The sequence below is a fragment of the Ascaphus truei genome, chromosome 6, assembly GCF_040206685.1.
Source record: "Ascaphus truei isolate aAscTru1 chromosome 6, aAscTru1.hap1, whole genome shotgun sequence".
In the NCBI taxonomy this organism is placed as follows: domain Eukaryota; kingdom Metazoa; phylum Chordata; class Amphibia; order Anura; family Ascaphidae; genus Ascaphus; species Ascaphus truei.
The window spans coordinates 28,014,777-28,028,104 of NC_134488.1; the positions used below are offsets into that span (position 1 = coordinate 28,014,777).

General features: G+C 43.9%; 1 long non-coding RNA gene across 4 annotated transcripts in view; it reads right to left on the reverse strand.

The window, feature by feature from the left end:
• LOC142496802 (uncharacterized) overlaps positions 1 to 13,328 on the reverse strand; it is an 80,516-nt gene that overhangs the window by 33,234 nt on the left and 33,954 nt on the right. For 2 of the 4 annotated variants that reach the window (XR_012802111.1, XR_012802110.1), the window contains exons 2-3: positions 10,852 to 12,720; positions 9,836 to 10,010 (exon numbers count right to left, since the gene is read on the reverse strand). This is a non-coding gene — a long non-coding RNA (uncharacterized LOC142496802). Of the gene's footprint in view, positions 1 to 9,055; positions 9,250 to 9,835; positions 10,014 to 10,851; positions 12,721 to 13,328 lie in introns of those variants that run through there. The other 2 variants (XR_012802112.1, XR_012802113.1) reach the window with 2 other exon arrangements.

A 13,328-nucleotide genomic window follows, 5' to 3' on the forward strand; every position in this document is an offset into this window, starting at 1 on the left:
TGGCCGGGGGGGGGGGGCGAAGGGCATGGCCGGGGGGGGGGGGGGCGAAGGGCATGGCCGGGGGGGGGGCGAAGGGCAGGGTCGGGGGGGGGGTGAAGGGCAGGGTCGGGGTGAGGGGCAGGGTCGGGGGGGGGGGGTGAGGGGCAGGGTCGGGGGGGGGGGTGAAGGGCAGGGCCGGGTGAAGGGCCGGGCCGGGTGAAGGGCCAGGGCGGGGGGGGGTGATGTTGAGGTCCCGCGGAGTGGTGATAGGGGGGGTTCCGTTGTTGCGGGCCAGCGGCCGGGAAGGGCGGGGGGGGGGTCAAGGCCGGGCAGCCGTTAAGGAGAGGGGAGAGAGAGAGAGAGAGAGTGAGAGAGAGAGAGAGAGAGAGAGTGTGTGTGTCAGCCGTTAAGGAGGGTAGAGAGAGAGAGTGTGTGAGTGTGGGTGTGTGTGTTTGGCCCGCCCGTCACTCCGCCTCAGGCCTATGAGAGGTGTGCCTCCACCTCAGGCCAATGAGAGGTGTGCGGGGGCGGCCCAAGGGACCAATGAGATTTCCCCTAGGGACACCGGACATCCAGGCAGGCAGGCAGGCAGGCAGGCATACAGTGCTTTCACTAATATAGTATAAGATGAACCCTCTGATTTGACACATCATTTTGTCAAATTGGAAAAACTGTTAGTTGATAATATCAGACTCTGCTGGGATATTACCTCAATAGAGAATTATATAAGATGCAATCGCATCCCTAGGGGCTTGAGAATTAAAAAGGTTCCATCATTTGGCTTTACTAGTAGTCAGTTTGAACAAGAGTGGACTGCAATCCTCAATACGTGTTCTGTAAAACTGATGAATTTAATTATCCAACAAAAAATGACTGAGAAGTCAAGCCTCGTGGTGGAAATCAATAATCTCAAATCCAAATTACAGCCGTTTAACAAAAGAGAGCAGTTCATCAAAAATGACAAAACATTATCTTCCAATGTAGAAATTAGTGAAGATTTAATTAGTGACAAAAAACATTCAAAATTTGAGAGGGACCGCCTAGATTATGTGAAAAACCAAGTCTATTGTTGGCAAAAACCTATCACTGTGAAAGAATTCACTGGTTCAAGTACTCCTAAGTCTAAAAGATATCCAAAACGCAGACAGGAAAATCTACCGAATAAATCTATCTTAAAAAACACACGTACAGAAACATCAAGCTTTGAGTCTGATTTCTCAGATGCAGATTCCAGAGCTCATTCTGTCTCCTTTGATAGATCACATGATCACTCTAGAGACAGAGGGACCTCCAAATATACTGACAATGCCACCACCTCATTCAGTCAAAATAAGCATACAAAGGGATCAGGGCAGTCATCCTCAGCTTTTTTAGACCTGGGGGCCAGAAGCAGGGGAGAACGCGCAGATCCCAAAGAAAACGAGGGGGGCAGGGGAAGGTCCAAACGCAAAAAATACGATTAGAGTCTAGTGATAATATCATTAATCTGTCAGGAGTTGAATTAAGCATAGAACAATTAACGCTTTTGAATAAAGGACTAGGATTTGCCCCCAGCCAAAACTTTCAGCTTTTCCAGATGGTCATTGACCTACAAAAATTCACTAGGAAACTGGCCTTGAATAAAATAATGTCTACTAGAAGCAGATTTGATGTACTACAACCCTTTGAGGATCCTGAACAACCAGTTAATATACATGGTATCAATGATATCCCAGATATGAATTTCAAGGAAAACTGTATATTATCAGATATGGACTCCTTATTAGAAGAACAAGGAGAACCCCTCACTACGTATACTCAGCCATTTTTTGGCAGTGTGGATTCGGGATATCGTCCCAAATCATTGTTTTGCCCCAATTTCAATAGGGGGCCTGCTATCAATCTTTTTGAACAACTGGTTGAACGGGATCTACGCATACTGTCAAAGGGCTTTTCTAGTTCTCATGTTAAACATGGAAATCTGTCTTATTTACAAGTTCAACAAATAGAATGTCTCAAAAATGAACACAACATAGTTCTGAAAAATGCCGACAAGGGTGGGGCCTTGGTTATATTGTCCAAATCTCAATATCATGCTGAGGCTATTAGACAATTGAGTGACAGAAACACCTACTATCAGTTACATGGTGATCCAACATCTGAGTACCGCCTCGAGTTGTTAGAACTACTGGAGACGGGGCGAATTCTGAATGTTATCAACCAAAAAGAATATCTATTTCTCTCCTGTCCACATCCCGTGATTCCGGTATTCCACCATCTCCCAAAGATCCATAAGTCGCTGGTGGACCCTCCTGGTCGGCCTATTGTTGCGAGTATTGGATCTTTGGGAGATGGGTTATCGCGGTATGTGGACAGGTTCTTGCAACCCCTGGTATCCAAATTACCATCCTACGTTAGGGACACTACGGACTTCCTCGTCAGTATACAGGAGTTACCTTGGTCATATGAATACAGGTGGGTCAGCATGGACGTGACCTCCCTGTATTCAATCATCGAACACCAACACGGGTTAGAGGCTATTGAGCACTTTTTGGATCAGTCCACTTTATCTATTTCACTTTGCACTTTTTTATTACAATCTATATCTTTTTTATTAACACACAATTATTTTTTATTCGTTTCACTTTTTTATTTACAGAATTTGGGTACTGCAATGGGCACAAGTTTCGCTCCATCGTACGCAAATTTATTTATGGGTTTATGGGAATCACGTTTCATTTATCACAGCACCAATTCATATCGTCATAATATCGTCTATTATAGACGCTATATTGACGATTTGATCTTCATTTGGAAGGGTGACGAACAATCACTATTTTCTTTTTTCACTTATCTTAACAATAACACATATAATATTAAATTCACTTTTGAGCACCACATTAATCATATTCATTTTTTGGACTTACTCCTGTATATTGACGCTAACAAAAATATACAATCAGACATCTATAGGAAGCCAAATTCGAGAAACACATTGCTATGTGCTCAGAGTTCCCATCCTCGATCATTAATTAAAAACATACCAGGGGCTCAATTTATCAGATTGAGAAAATTATGCTCAGATAACGAGGTGTTTCAGTCCCGTGCAAGGGAAATGTCTGACCGATTCCTGGAGAGAGGATATTCAGCTAAAGACATAGCTATAGCATTTGCCAAAGCAGAACAGATTGAAAGGAGTGAACTTGTGTGCAAAAAACCTAGAAATTATACCCCAAAACATGATAGAGAAATATTGACGAGGTGTAACAATAATAAAAAAAGTCCTTTCTTTATTAGCACATATAGCACACAATCCCAGGAAATTTGTAATATAATTTCAAAGCACTGGCACACACTCCTACTAGACAAGGACATCTGCCCCATGTTGGCACAGGGCCCTAGATTTTCCTATAGGAAAGCAAAAACCCTTGCGTCACATTTATCACCTAGTATGTTTATTTCCAAGCCAAATCCAACTCAAATTTCAAGCATTCCAAAAGGGTTTTTCAAATGTGGAACTTGCTCTATGTGCCAGTATGCTTGTCAGGTGAAATATATCTCCTATAATTCTAATCTTAGGAAATATTATATCAAGTCCTTTCTTAACTGCAATATATCATTCGTTATCTATGTTCTTTTCTGTGGCTGCGGACAAAAATATATAGGCCGCACCATAAGACCACTCAGAATAAGAATATCTGAACATGTACGATTGATTAAGAAAGGGGATGTTAACCATCCAGTTCCCAGACACTTTGCACATTGCCATCAAGGGGGCATTAAAAACTTTTCCTTCTCTGCCATAGAACACGTAGCTTGCCACCCTAGAGGAGGCAACAGGGAAAACATGTTAAACAAAAGAGAGATGTATTGGATACACACTCTCAACACTCTTCACCCATTTGGCATCAACCATGAGTGGGAGCTAAAACACTTCTTACATGGTTGATGTCCAAAGTAGTGTTGGGAGTGTGTCTCCATCCATCCTTATACATATATTATTGCCTACAAATGGATTCAATTCATTACTATATATATTCCAAACAAAACACAATACAAATTTATCTGGTATCAATATTGTCCATGATGCAGTTTATTCATCTATAAAGGTTATATAACTATTAACTACTTATGATGCTCAAATTGTATATTTACAAGTTATTCAATATAATCTACGTACATGATTGTAAGATAAGAACATCATACTCATGGAATACATGAAATTTGTTCAACTTGTCTAAATGTAAATATGTAACTATGCAAAAATGAAATCGACATTGCATGAAATTAATGGTTACCAATCGTGATAGAGATTTATGTGCTGTATACATTGATCATTCATGACTAATTAACTCCTTATTTGATTTGTAAATTTAGGACTATTAGTTTTATATATTCAGTACTATAATCTTCCTCCTATATATGTATCTCCTCCTAGTGCAATAGAATCCTTAAATACATTTTTATATTCTGGTTGCTGTACACTATTTAGCTTTGTTTTTAATTTGTTACTAATGTAATGTCTTTGTATTAGACTGTTGTTGTTATCACTTGTTTGTTGCATGTTCATCGTTAGTTCACAGTATATCTTAATAGACAGAATTCATCTCCACACAAGGGCTCAATGATGATTAATTAATTCATTGATTGCTTTTTACTGATTTCAATTAAGGACCAGCCAATAGGAGATAGGATCCTGCCTATTTAAGATGCTAGTGAACAAGATTCATTATACTCTTTGATAAAGTTCCTAACGGAATGAAACGCGTTAGAGAAGGTGAATCCCTGTAATGTCCAGCACCAAGTTCTGATTAAATATTGATTTTAATTTATCCATGGCTGAGCACCTTCGTTTGCAGTGACCGCCGAAGTTCTTTTTCTTTTCTACACCCTTACCAACGGAGCTAGGGACTGCCCCAAGAGTCTAGAGAAAAACCGGATGGTGGTGATTATATATATCACATATGCTTGATTTTATTGCATTTTTGTAAGTGCGTTTTTTACCCCCCTCTCTCCCCCTTCCCCCTCATTAAAACTTTTATACGCTATGGGCGTGCGCTCTCTCCTCTTTTTTCCTTTTTATATATATATATGTGTATATATATATATATATATATATATATGTATATATATATGTATATATATATGTATATATATATATATATATATATATACACTATGATCTAATTTGTTTGCTCACCGCCTGTATTATACAGCTGATCACTGCCACGTCAGTAATACGTCAACGACCTGTAAACCATCTATGAGTCACATGGGGGAGTACTACAGAAGTTAGGACTATCTTCATAATAATAGTCTCCACTTAGAGCAGTGATTCCCAACCTTTTTTGTTTGGAGGAACCCTTGAAGTATTTAAAAAAATCTCGGGGAACCCCTATCTGGCTGACACATTAGGTTCGATGGGAAAATCACAAAATTTCACACCTCACGAGCCCCCTCTATTTTCCACCCTCTACCCATGTATTTCTCCCCCTTCCGTCTCACTCACTCCCCACCCCTCCCACCTCGCATGTTTTTATCCCCTATGTCTCCCTCTTACTCCCTCTTTTCCTCACTCACCCTACCTACTGTCAATTACTCCACTCACTCAATCCCCCCCACGAAATATATACCAAAAAAAACCACCCCCCTAAATACATATAACCCCACCCCGCAATACATAATAAAAATACCCGCCCCCGTCAATACATATTAAACTTGTAAAGGGAGAAGGGCCTAACTACTCCAAGTAAAACAGATTCGGGCCGCACAGGTAAAATAGTCATCATCCTCATATCTCCCCCAGCACCCCTCATCATCCTCATACCCACCCCCTGTATCTCGCATCACTCTCCCCTATGTATCTCGCATCACTCTCCCCCTCTGTATCTCGCATCACTCTCCCCCTCTGTATCTCGCATCACTCTCCCCCTCTATCTCGCATCACTCTCCCCCTCTGTATCTCGCATCACTCTCCCCCTCTGTATCTCGCATCACTCTCCACCTCTGTATCTCGCATCACTCTCCCCCTCTGTATCTCGCATCACCCTCCCCTTCTGTATCTCGCATCACCCTCCTCCTCTGTATCTCGCATCACCCTCCCCCTCTGTATCTCGCATCACCCTCCCCCTCTGTATCTCGCATCACCCTCCCCCTCTGTATCTCGCATCACTCTCCACCTCTGTATCTCGCATCACTCTCCCCCTCTGTATCTCGCATCACCCTCCCCCTCTGTATCTCGCATCACCCTCCCCCTCTGTATCTCGCATCACCCTCCCCCTCTGTATCTCGCATCACCCTCCCCCTCTGTATCTCGCATCACTCTCCCCCTCTGTATCTCGCATCACTCTCCCCCTCTGTATCTCGCATCACTCTCCCCCTCTGTATCTCGCATCACCCTCCCCCCTGCATCTCGCATCACTCTCCACCTCTGTATCTCGCATCACCCTCCCCCTCTGTATCTCGCATCACCCTCCCCCTCTGTATCTCGCATCACTCTCCCCCTCTGTATCTCGCATCACTCTCCCCCTCTGTATCTCGCATCACTCTCCCCCTCTGTATCTCGCATCACCCTCCCCCCTGCATCTCGCATCACGCTAGGGTTATAATTCTCGCATTGGGTGCAAGAGGTCCCTTCTTTTTCTGTTGCTAATAATTTCCAGGCTGAGCTGTATATACTCCCCAGAGCGCACCATAGCATGTTATTGCTATCATGCTAAATAAAATATTCCCTATTTCCTAGGATAAAGCGGGCGGCAGGAGAGGTCCCATGTCAGTGGAGGATGAAGCGGGAAGCGGCGGCAGGAAAGGTACCACGTCTGCAGATGGTTGAAGATAGACAGCGGGCGGGAGTGCGGCGGGCAGCAGGACAGGTCCCAAGTCTGCAGGTGAATGAAGATAAGAAGACAGCGGGCGGTGGCAGCAGATCATAATAGCAGGATTGCTGAGCAAGAGCAGATCGGCATAGGGGAATGGCTTGGGAGGTGCACACTGTAACCGAAAGTCAGACACCGGCCAACTTCCGGTGTTGGTGTGCACCTCCCAAGCCGATCCCCTATGCCGCTCTGCTCCTGCTCAGCTCTCCTGCTATTATGATCTCCTGCCGTCGCAGCACGCCGTCTTCTTATCTTCATTCACCTATAGACTTGGGACCTGTTCTGCCGCCGCACTCCCGCCCGCTGTCTGTCTTCAACCATCTGCAGAGGTGGGACCACTCCTGCCGCCGCCCGCGCCTGCTTCATCCTCCGCTGACATGGGACCTTTCCTGGAACATGGTAAGTGAAAAAATAATTTTCCTCGATTTGTAAGGGCCAAATCGATGGTGCGTCTTACAACCGAGGAAATACGGTAAATGTAAAAGTATATAATATAATAGTCTATAAAAGAAGATGGGCTCGTCCGGGATTTGAACCTGGGACTTCTCGCAACCTCTCGCACCCTAAGCAAGAATCATACCCCTAGACCAACAAGCCAGTATATATACTAATGTGTCAGCAGAACAGATATTCAGCATCATGTTACAGTTATATAACCTGAGCTCTGCCTGTTCCTCTGTGTGGGCACAGGAGGTGCTATACTGTGTACAAGGTTAATATACAGAACGTGTGTGTGTGTGTGACAAACGCTCTAATACAGGGCGCACAAATACGTACACACGTACACACAACAATATGTACATGCAGGAACTACAAAAGGGAATAAACAGCCAATGACAATTTTACATTAACGTGCAGTGCTACAGGGCCCTCTCCCCCACACATTCTCCCTTACACTCTCCCACTCTCTCTTCTATACGCGCACACACACTGATACACACTCTCTCCGCTTCCCCCATACAGATACACTCACACACATACACATACACCCTCACATTTCGGTCATCCGCGGGACGAATTCTCCATGTGTGCAGAGGTATGCAATGGAGATCGTTTTTAAGGTGAAACTAAAATAAGGCTTTATTGTGCCTGTTCCTTAAAACACAGCAAACACAAACATAAAATAAAAACCTACTCCATTTTGGAGAAATCACTACACATTTTACTCCAGCCCTATCTAACTCGGTGGGTAGCTAAGCTGCTTTCCAACACACACACCCACAGTCCAAAAATAAAGTCTCATCAGTATCTGGTGGGATTTCTGTAAGGGAAGATCTCTCTGTTCTCCTGGGTCAGCATCCTTGTGTGCTATGGCACTCTCTGTGTCCAGGTATAGAGGTCTTGTCCCCTTGTCATGCGAATGCAATCAAGACCCTCTTTTCCTTGGGTCAGCCCGTTGTGAACTAAGGAAATCTCTGCAGTCTCTATTTCCCTTGGTCAGCTCCCTTGGAAACAGGAGGCTTTTCTTTACAGACTTAATTGGCCAGGTGGAGTCTGGTTAATTGCCTGCTGCACTTAACCAGATCCCTGCTGGATTTTAGAGAGAGTTTCTTTAACAGGGATAAGTCCCTGTTACAGCGCTAAATTCCAAAAAGTCTGGCTACTGTGGCTGGCTCAAACAGGCATCCCAGGGGTTAATAATAGCACAATCGTGCTGTGATACTAATAAATGCATTCTCCTCTGACTGACTGTGGGAAGCTCAGGAGCAGGATAGGATGGTGCAAGCCTAGTAGTAGAAGTAAAAGAACAGGACCGCATGGGAGAGATGAATCCGTGAGCAAGACATAGGGAGATGCAATTCAAAGAAAGATAAAATACCCCCTCCCCTTGATGTGTGTTCCATATTTGTTATTTGATTTGATGTTACCAGAAATATGAGATGTAATGTTATTTGTATACTGTGCTGAAATGCAATCAAACTTAAGTTAAAAAAAAATTACAGGCAGCCCTGTCACAGAGGCTATGATGTCACAGAGGCTATGATGTCACATAGGCAAAAATGTCACACGAGGTCATAATGCCAATGTGTATATAACCTGACTGTTGGTTCCCTCAAGTCAGAAGTCACCTGCTTCTTGATTTGTAACATCAAGAAAATTGCCTAAAGTAGCAGGAGGCGAGAGGGCCGCGGCACAGAAGAAGATCAGCCGCAGGAGACATAGAAGAAGGATATATGGCGGCAGAATAGGTACCAATCTATTTAATATCATTATCTCTTACCAAAACAAAAAGAATATAAGCTCTGCCCGGCTTCTTGCTTATGGTATAAATCTGTGTTTTCTCATTTATCTACGTAGGGCGTAGACTCAAGCGCCATTAATGCAGTGTTGGAATGGACCTTAACAGCCCGTTCCTGCTGCATGTTGCTTAGTGTGCGGTGACACGGCTGCTACGCTGATGGGCATCAGTGGAAACCTGAACAGCCAGATATAAAGGAGGAATCAAAAATTGTGCTTGGGGCGTGCTGTGCCTTGGTGCAATTCCTATGGAACATGCCACGCCCTTGGTGCTATGTCTTGCCAATGAGTATATAACCTGGCTGTTAGCGCGCTCCAGTCAGAAGTTAAACTGTTTTTGCTTCCAGACTCGTAACATCAAGAAAAGTCCTGCAGCACAGAAGCAGATCAGCCGCAGGAGTATAGGTACTAATCTATTTAATACCATTATCTCTTACAAATACCAACATAATGCACCCCCTGTAAGCTTGGCCATAAATAGTAGCTATTTTGCCAGCCTTTTGGCCCAAACGTTTATTTTTCCAAAGCCTTTTTGATTTATTAAGACTCCTCTTTAGGTCTCACTAATTCTCAGTGAGTCTCACTTAGTGAAAGCCAGCTTCACTCATCGCTGCTCTCAGACATCAATGGAGTCTCAATCACTGAAGGCAACACTTCCATTGACATGTCATTTTCGTGTTCACAACCCGAGAACCCGATATTGGGATATGACTTGCTTGTGATGATTATAACCAAAGAGAATATAAGCTCTGCACAGCTCTTACCTATAATAAATTGGTGGTTTTCACATTTATCTCCGTAGGATCTAGGCGCATATGCCATTAATACAGTGTTGGAATGGACCTTAACACCCGAATGGACGTTAGCAGCCGGGTCCTGCTGCCACGTTGCTTGGTGGGCTTGGAGACTGCTGCCACGCTGATGGGCATCAGTGGAAACCTGCTAGATAAAGAATTTGGACTGAAACTCGCAAAAATCAAAAGGAAGAGGAGGCATCGTGCCTGAACTTCAGATGAAACCTGAAAAGCAACCCTATCTGGAAGACAGGGTTTCCATTTGGTATTCAGACAGGGCTGGCTTGGGGGTTCAGGCGGCTAGTGTGGCGGCTAGTGTGTGTGTGTTTGTGTATAACACACACACCCCATCCCACACACACACCCCTCACTCTATTGCCCTCTTACCCTCTCATGCTCTCTCACCCTCCCTCTCTTGCCCTCTCTCTTGCTCTCATATATATATATACATACACACTCTCTCTTGTGATCTATGTATATATTTATATATCTATATATATCTATATATATATATATATATATATATATATATATATATATATATATATATATATATATAATATGTGTGTATATACACACAACCCACCACATATACACCCCCCAAGCCAGCCCTGCCTGAATGTCTAATGAAGACCCTGCTGCCATCCAGGGGGGGGGGGGTTGCTTTCTCATCTTATTACCTCAACCTCAAATTAAACTGAAAATAAACAATTCTTGTTTGGAAATACAGAGTCTTTTTATGTTGTTTACAATTAGAATAAATAATTAACAGTGGTGTAGCTAGACATGTGTGGGCCCCATCCATTTTCAGACCCTGGGTAAAGTGCTGATATGTGGAGACCTCAACACAAGAACAGGCAGAGAACAGGACTACATCTCTACAGATGGAAATAACTACATCTTTGGAAATGACACTTGTCATAGCTCTGTGACACGGCAAAGAACCAGCTACGGTAGCGCAATAAACAAGAGGTGACAATACAGACCGGCGCCTTAATGTCCAATAACGAATCAAGTCCAATGATGTGCTGCAGGGTCCAATATGGTGCTCCAGTAGTTAGACAGAAGACTCCACAGCAGCAACCATGGTATTATGCAAGGGAGATAAAGAAAGAAATCATAGCGTGATATTGCATAGGATATACATATAACTCACAGACAAGACATACACCACTAACAACACTGACAGAAAGGCTGACAATAATACAGAGATTTATTAGACAATAACTAAAAAAGGGGATGAGAACTAGGGAGCAGGTCCAGGATCCGGTGTGTAAAACCGGAATCCTACTTACAGCAATCCCAAAGTATTCGAGCGGTGTTTGCAAAGTATGCAGTACTGGTACAATGTTTCTCTGGCGCGTGGTGCTTCAGTAATGGCCGCCGGCGCTTCCTCCGATGGATCTCGGGCTTGGCGTCCCTGCAGGCCAACCCTCGCGAGATTTCCCGTCTGTGCTGACGTCACTCGCTGGGTATAGCTACTCGCCGCCGCTTGCTCCTGTCTGCACGTCTCTGCCGTCCGCTGGAACTGGGGATTGGTGCTGAAGTCTGCTCCTTTCACTTGTCTCACTCCAAATGATCTCTAAAACACCCAACGCGTTTCGTGCGCATGCGTATATACACACAACCCACCACATATACACCCCCCAAGCCAGCCCTGCCTGAATGTCTAATGAAGACCCTGCTGCCTTCCAGGGGGGGGGGTTGCTTTCTCATCTTATTACCTCAACCTCAAATTAAACTGAAAATAAACAATTCTTGTTTGGAAATACAGAGTCTTTTTATGTTGTTTACAATTAGAATAAATAATTAACAGTGGTGTAGCTAGACATGTGTGGGCCCCATCCATTTTCAGACCCTGGGTAAAGTGCTGATATGTGGAGACCTCAACACAAGAACAGGCAGAGAACAGGACTACATCTCTACAGATGGAAATAACTACATCTTTGGAAATGACACTTGTCATAGCTCTGTGACACGGCAAAGAACCAGCTACGGTAGCGCAATAAACAAGAACGGTACAGAGCTCCTAAACCTGTGTCGCGGTCTGGGACTGTACATTATCAATGGACGGACAAGGGGAGACTCTTTGGGCAGATACACATACAGCTCTGTGCTGGGCAGCACAGATTACGCAATCCCTGATATAGACCCACAAGCCATTAGTGCTTTCATAGCACAAACTCACCAAGTGAAGAAACGCGTAGGAGTAACATACAAGCCAGTACAGAGAATCCTGACCTACACTTGCACTCGCAATGAGCAGAGAGGCTCAGTAAGCTGGCACAGAGGCGGTGAATCCAGGCGAGGGCGTATCATCTTCTGGCCAATCCTGTGAGACCAGGAAGTAACCCCGAGGCGACGCGGCATACCGGGACACAGAGGGGGGAAAGCACCGACTGAAACGGCACCAGTGGGGAGGCTCAGCAGCAACTGCCAAGCAGCAGAGTTATTGCAGACCTCAAACGGACACTTGCCCAATTTGTTGGACCCATTCAGCAGCCCGGTGGACCCCCTTTGGGTAATCACAGCCCTCAACTGTTTCTGCCACCAGCGGTCACAGGAGGAGAGGGTCAATCAACCTTTTTGGTCAGGCAATTATATTATATATTTTTTATTATTCATTTATTTTATTATTTTTTGTGCTATCTCACCTTGTTAATTCTCCAGCTCCTAACTGTCACACTCTCATGATTCTGTGGGAGATGCGAGTGTTCACCATTGCATTGCGTGCATTTTAATATCCAAAGTGACATATACAGTTATTTCAATTGATTCTGGCGTCCTTCGCTTTCTTTTTTCTTTCACAGTCACATAAATGGGGTAAGGGAAGTGGGGAAAGAGTCCGCATCTGCCTAACAAGAGAAAACATACAGGAATACAGTGAGGTGCAATGTGGGGCGAACATGGATGCAGCGGAAAAGAAGAGAAAGGGCCCTGCTGAATGCACTCACTGTGATGTAGTATGCAATGTTAGTAGTGAATAAAGAGCCTTTTATTTGCTTTTTAAAAATAATATGAACAAAGGGATCAGGAAAAAATAATCCACGACCTGTCCCTGAAAACCACTGCCTTTCAAAACTCCTATTAAGATAGGTAACGTGTTAGCAGGAAAGTAGCATATTGTATTTCATATAGAGCCCCTGTCTAATCTCATAAGGGCTACTACCCATATAGCACAATCGGTTGTAGTCCAATATAGCTTGTACAGTCTGTATACACCTGTTTAAAAGACTGACTCTGGCCTTTAGCATTGATATAAGTTAGTATGTTTGAATATCAAAAGGTGTTTTTTCCCCCCCTTTTAACTCTGTGCTGTTAATTGACCAACTGGAACAAGCTGATTTATTGGAGAGGGGGAGGGTCATGTGACTGCTTTAGCTGTATAAAACTAATACCCCTCCTGCATTTGCAGGAACTGCATTGCCATGATATAGTGAGCCATTTAAAGTGAGCTTTTAAG